This window comes from Habropoda laboriosa, unplaced genomic scaffold, assembly GCF_001263275.1.
Source record: "Habropoda laboriosa isolate 0110345459 unplaced genomic scaffold, ASM126327v1 scaffold67, whole genome shotgun sequence".
NCBI lineage: Eukaryota > Metazoa > Arthropoda > Insecta > Hymenoptera > Apidae > Habropoda > Habropoda laboriosa.
Window position 1 is genome coordinate 2941963 of NW_017100242.1, and position 5769 is coordinate 2947731.

Sequence of the window (5769 nt, forward strand, 5' to 3'; positions counted from 1 at the left end):
ATGGTGGTGACGCGCGGCATCAACGAGCTCCAACTTCGTATCCAATCCAACTACACAAATTCTCCCTAAAACTCAGGATCGACGGTAACGTGCAACTAGGTATCGTCGTCGTGGTCGTTGTTGTCGACGTCCCTTGCAAGGCGGGCGCCGTTGTTGAGACTGTCGAGTGCCTATATGTACGTAAGAGGGATGTAACAATGTAATTACGCGTCGCATAAGCCGTCGACGAAATTACGCTTTAATCCGCGGAGCAGTGCGACCAACTATGCCGCACCATTTTCCTCTCTTCAAATTCTTCTTCTCTCTCTCTCTCTCTCTCTCTCTCTTTTCTCCTCCAACTCTCCGTCAATTTCTCTCCCCAGTCCTTCCTTCCTTTAATCTCTCCCTCTCTCTTCTTCTTGCCAAATCGCTTTCCTTTCGCCAATTTCTCTTGCAACGTAGACCTCTGTTATTCGTGAATTTTTCGGCAACAGAGAGACTGACTGGTACAGTGATATCTAGACAGCCGTAATATTGTAACAAAGCTAATTCGTCGGTGTTACTGTACCGTGGGCACGGCATGATTTTGCTGCAGGCGTTTCGACTATGGTAAAAGGGCCGACTGGCCGAGAGAGAGAGCCGGGGTTACTTGCCGAAAGAGAATACGAACGAAGCCCACAGGCGAGAGAATGCGCGGAGGTGAACAAGTATCCAGTTTTGAAATTGCAACGGGCTTAACTCGAAAACAAGAGGCGTGATTTGTTTCTCGGGTTCGCCGACTTTTTCGCCGACGGTGGAATGTGTTCGAAGAGATCCTGCGGGCCTGTTCTGTAATAATTTCGCAGAAGGTAGTACAGGTTACTTAATTCGAAGACACTTAGAAGCCAAAACGATTAACTCCACTTTTTGGTATCAAAATATGTGCTTTGTGCTTAATTTTTTGTAAATAAAATGAATTTGACAAATTTTATTCGATTTTCTGGGGTCCTGTGAATTTTCATTAGGTATTGCTTGCATATCAGATTTTCGTGTAAAATAAAAGAGCGCTAATTGCTCGTTAACTGTTCGCTGGTTTTATGCAGCGTGAAATCGATAGAGAAAGAAATCGGAGATAATATAATTTCAGAAGATCAACTATGAGTTCTCAAGGGAGGAAAGTAGGACAATGCTATTACGTCGGTCAATCTTTAATCTAGAAATTAAAAAAGGTTCTAATGTATCGACTTCTTTTAGAAGGTGCTCGAAGGTATTAACACCACGAGAGGAAAATTGTTAGGTAGATACGTTCAAGTAGATAATGCTCGAATACACAGACTTCAGCCCTAAATCCCATATAAAATTGATTATTTCCTAACACTTATCGGTAATCTTTGACCAACAATCCAGGAAGAGTAAGATAAAATTAGTGCTAATTATTGTGAAAAATTAAGAGTAGAATTAATTTTTTTACGATATTGAGCATTGTAAAAGAGAAAGTAAGGGTCGATAAGGACAGAAATTCATTGTAAAAGAATAAAATAAAATTAGTTTCAATTATTGCAAAAAATGAATAGCAGAATTCATTCTTTATCATATTAAGTATTGTAGTACCGTAGGAATGTTCGGATTTTCCCATGTAGTTTGAAGAGGCACAGGAAGAGGGTTGTAAAAGAGAACGTAAGGGTCGATAGGGACAGAAATCCATTGTGAAAATCCTCGGTGACGCACAAGGCTCACCAATGCGTCGACTATGTTTCGGTAGAAAACCCCGAAACAACGTATACGACGGAAGGGAGGCGAGGCGAAGGAGGCGTTTTTCCTTTAAATAGAGCCAGCGTTGGTATGAGTCGTGTAAATGTTGTCAGAGTTGTCTTAGAGTTGTGAGAGTCGCTTTTAGAGTTGCCTGACAGTTGTCCCCTTTGTGCTGCCAGTCCTATTAAATTATTATTATCACTTATGTCATACTTCACGTCGTATTTCGTATTATCGCTGTAATTTTCTAACGAAGCCTCAAATCGCCTATGTTTATATGACATTTTCCTCTCAGTTACACCTGTAGAACATGCTGACGAAGTTCGGAAAGATCGGAAAAAATTGAGACACCCGGTATATTGAAATCGCACATCGACAAGTTCGCTACGGGAAAAGTAATTTATTCTCGATATCGTATTCAGTGTGACCAATGTATTCAGGTATCGAAATTACCTTGAAACAGTAAACTGTATTTCTTGCATCGTTGTTTAATTTGCTACTGTTCAATCGTGTTGGAAGAGACGCGAAATTACGGATGTATTATATGTGTACTATTTCATATTTCCAGTTTAAAGAAAGGTTTCAATTACGTTCTGTAACGTACGTTCCAAGAATTATCTATGGCTTCAATGATATCGATAGTCGAATGATCAAAGGATTCCCTCCCAGTTAATGACACTTATAATGAATTCGACTGAACGTGTAGCCGAACCGTTATGAATACGTATTCGAATCAAAGGTATGTAACTGGAAAATTATATAGCGTGCATGATAATACGGCTATTCAGGATCTGCTTTTAATGTCGAATTAGTAACAGAAACAAATCCTTCGTTCCCTACAAGAGGCGAACGAAAATGAAATGTGCAAAATGTAAAATCAAAAGACATTTTTGATACTGCGTTGACAAAGGCCCGGGCTTAAAATTACTTTAAACGTGAAACAAAGGGGCTGCGTAATTACAATGTGAAATTTGACAAACTTAATTAGAGTGAAAATTAAAACCCCTTGCGGTCCTTTTTATTAAAATATTCCGGTCTTCTTGTAATTATTTTTCACGCTTGTAATTAATTTCATTGTCCACCTCGTAGAATATATACGTATGTCTATACACGGAACCGTTAATAAAAACCGTGGGTATCTCAACGATTTCGTAGCTCGATTATTGTATTTTTCAAATTTTCAAATCATTTCAACGAAATGCGCTGTTTTGCTCGTACCTAAAATTTTGCTCTGTTCTCGTGCTCGAATTTCTAGGAATAAAATAATACTATGTTAATATGCGTCATTTTATTCATATTTGTTAAAAATTTGCTTGGAGAAAATTTGCACGCAATATTCTATCGCTTTTGCTGCAAAAATTTTCTGCATTTAGGACTCGACAATTGCAATTAATAAAGAAGAAAAATTACAGGCATTTGTGGACCTACTTTTAGTCAAACATTCATTTATCACTTGAATCCTCTAAAGTTTTCGATCAGCCATATATGTAATTATTCACTATGGTTTTTTTACGACTAGAAACAACTAGTTTTGTCACATATAATTCGACTGCACAAACCGTGCTTAGGCGACAACCAGAGGCGTCGTGCGTATTTTCGCGCGCGGTTTACGCAATCAGCGCGTGCATTGCAGAATTTTGTCCGCGATCGAGCTCTTCCAGCGAAGTAACGTTTATGGCCGCGCAATATAACGGTTGCGGTACGAACGTGGCGAACAGTTAAAACGTCGTCCACGCGAGCCGAGCACACCAAATGAATACAGTAAATTCTCTACAAGAGTCAGTAAGTTTAGATTCTACAAATGACAGTATAGATGGTCCTACGCCTAGGTCTGCGTCATTGCTGCGCCCATGTTCCATTTCCTTTACGAGATTTCACGGCTCGACAAATCATAATAGAAAAATATAATTTCTTTAATTTTACGTTTTTTTATCTGCAATTTTTTTTAACATATTGATGAGATTTTTCTGATGAAAATGATATTAAACACGACATAATTTGAACAACATTTACTTATTAACACGTTCACGCTAGATTTACAGATGCTGTCAGGCGGCCACAAGAAAATACATTTTAAGCATAAGATTATAGTATTATGCTTCATAATTTTTTTTTCAATTGAAAATAATGTCTAGCTAGCTATGACGTTCAAAATTTTTAGTTGACAACATTTATTTTATTTTAATTATTCTAAACATTTGAGGCACTCCAGTCACTGATGACCACCATGGCCATATCGAGGAAACAATCTAACGTTAAAACCTATTGAGTAATAGAGGGAGAGCCACCGTTTGGTTGCCAATTGTTTATCACATAGAGTCGGCCTACTTCCACGTAAGAAAAAAAAAATATGTAGGGTCGATAGCAGCAGAAAAGCTGCTAAACAATTAGAATTAAATGTAACGATAGAAATTATTGCAATAATGCGTAATGCAATTGAAAAATTGAAAGAATCAAAAGAAAAAACGCGAATTCATATCTTTCTCGATTCTAGAATATAAGAAAATTTGAATAAAATACGCGACGAGAATTGGGGAGAAGCATAAGTTAAACGCGTAAAAATATTCAATAATAAACGAACTAGGGATGAAGCTATTATTTCAATACGCGATGCACTGACTCTAGTATTTACTAAAATTCAAAAATTCTCGTATAAATTCCGAAAATAGATTATTAATTACGGTAAACTACTGAGACGGTTTAATTAAGGGTGGGCATGGTGCTGCTTTAGTTTGAAATGATTTATAAACACATAATTAACAGAGGAAAAACCGTGAAACGGCAAAACGTCTACATTCTAATTGTTATAACATGTAAACAGAACTTTAAATTTAGTGTAAACAGAAAAAATATATAATACAATTTATTTCACGGTATTGCAACAAATAAACGTTGAATCAATATTTAATTCGTATAAAAACAATTATTTAACGTAATAATTTTACCTTCACTATGGCTATTTTTAATCTACGACCACAGGTCAACCTGATTTCTAATCCTTACGAACTTTAAATTCAGTCTAAACTGAGAAAATATATAATACAATTTATTTCACGGTATTGCAACAAACAAACGTTGAATAGATTCTTAATTCGTATAGAAACATTTATTTAAAATAATAATTTCACCTTCACTATGGCTATTTTAAATTTACGACCAAGGGTCAACCTGATTTTTAATCCTCCGAACTTGATTTCACAACGAGAAAGTAATAAGATCGTTGAAACGTACTTATTTGTCAAAGAAACTTGCAAAAATGTATAAATAATAATATGTAATGTTTTAACAAATTTTTGGAAGTATAAATTAATAATAAAATTGTGAAAATTAATAAATTATACGTTATTATAACATTAATAGAATTATGACTAAACCGAAGTTCGAAGTCGAGTATTTAAAGTCTGATATTACGTGCCTAGCGAGTGCCGGTAATTGTTAAAATTTGTTTAATAATTAGTAATAGAAATTCTAATTGATTCTAATGTATACAAGTGTTACAAGAAGGCTGAGTGTGTACAGGGTGGACATAGACTAGCTAGTAGCCCCCGACCACTCTATTCACATCTCAGAACCTTCAGGTCAAAATACGCCGCGAAGTGTCTAGGGCCCAGTATAAAGGGTAAATGATTTCGCGGGACATCGGCGGGTCCTTATATACCTGCGGTACCCTCTCCCCAAAGTCATTAGCAAAATCGTCGGTTAGGTCAGGCGGGAAATTTTCGCGGGAGATTTTCGCGGGAGATTTCCGATATCGTAACACGGTATAATTTATCAATTTTCACAATTTTATTAAAAATTTATACTTCCGACAATTTGTTATAACATTGCATATAACAATTTATACGTTTTTACAATATTCTTCAATGGAAACATAGGTTTTAGCGTTCTCGTTACTTACTCGTGGTTAAATTAATTTCGTAGGGATTAAAAATCAGGTTGACCTGTGGTCGTAGATTAAAAATAACCATAGTACAGCTAAATTTATCGTGTTAAATAATTCTTCTTACACGAATGAAAAATGTATTCAACGTTTGCTTGTTACAATACCATGAAATAAAT